This window comes from Etheostoma spectabile, chromosome 9 (genome assembly GCF_008692095.1).
Source record: "Etheostoma spectabile isolate EspeVRDwgs_2016 chromosome 9, UIUC_Espe_1.0, whole genome shotgun sequence".
Taxonomy (NCBI): Eukaryota; Metazoa; Chordata; class Actinopteri; order Perciformes; family Percidae; genus Etheostoma; species Etheostoma spectabile.
Window position 1 is genome coordinate 37,443,697 of NC_045741.1, and position 1,114 is coordinate 37,444,810.

A 1,114-nucleotide genomic window follows, 5' to 3' on the forward strand; every position below is an offset into this window, starting at 1 on the left:
TATTGTTCAAATATATCTGCATTTGGTGGTACTATGGAAGAGCTATGGATATTGTTTATCCTGATGTGTTAGCAACAAAATGGGAGGAAGTTTAGAGAAAAGTATTTGAGCAATGACAATAAGCCAACCCAAAGGTAGCTTTTCTGAAATAGCCCACTAACACCAAGCACATTCAATTCACTTCAATTTTATTTATGGTATCAAATCATTACAAAAGTTATCTCGAGACACTTTGAGGAAAGAGTTAGTCTACGCCACTCTCTATAATTTCTAAAGCCCCAATAATTCTAGTAATTCTCCCTGAGCAAGCAATTAATGCGACAGTGGCTACCCAGGCTCTTGGTAGGCGGTGTCTGACGGTGCTGGTTGGGGGTGTGATGCATAGTGACAATAATAGTCACAATAAAGATAATGGAACAGTGACTACAAATGGTAGTTGTAGTAGTTCATGTCATAGCAGGGCGCCGCAGTGCGTTGCAGGGTGTAGCGTGGCATAGCAGAGCATAGGTGGACATGGCGGGATGCAGCAGGGTTCAGCAGGACACAGCAGGACACTGCAGGACATCTCATAACAGAGCAGGGTGTAGCAAGGAGTGCAGCAGGACCACGGCGACAGCTGCAACCAAGATCTTGGTGCCATCATGATCCAAGGAAATAGGCTGGGCGAAAAGAAAACGTAAGGACTCATGGGAGTAAACTCCCCAGAAGTAGGTTAGTAACAGGCATTCCTGGGACAGGATGCACGCAAACGGAAAGGGAGAGAAGAGAGCAGCTTAGTGTGTCAAAGGAAGGAAGGAAATCCCCCGGCAGTCCAGAACTATAACAGCATAACTAGGAGAGACAGGTTAAGGAGAGGTGCCTGGTCAGGCTAGAACTCTCCCCAGCCGGATCAGGCTTTACTTACCTGCCCCCCTCTGCTTTTCTGATATTATTAAGTATATGGTAGATGAATCTGGCAACTATGAAGAGAAGCAGGTGGGCCTGGCTAGGCAAACGCTGCAACTCCACACTTCCTAACTGTAAGCTTTATCAAAGAGGGGGGTTTTCAGGTTATTATTAAATGTGGTGATGGTTTCTGCCCCCTGAATCCAGACTGGGAGTTGATTCCTCAAGA

At 45.9% G+C, this 1,114-nt stretch overlaps 1 long non-coding RNA gene across 1 annotated transcript; it reads left to right on the top strand.

The window, feature by feature from the left end:
- The first annotated feature begins 447 nt into the window (after positions 1-447).
- LOC116695750 (uncharacterized) lies at positions 448-755 on the top strand. The gene is made up of 2 exons (XR_004333547.1): positions 448-481; positions 592-755. It is a non-coding gene; the product is annotated as an uncharacterized LOC116695750 (long non-coding RNA).
- The last annotated feature ends 359 nt before the right edge of the window (positions 756-1,114 follow it).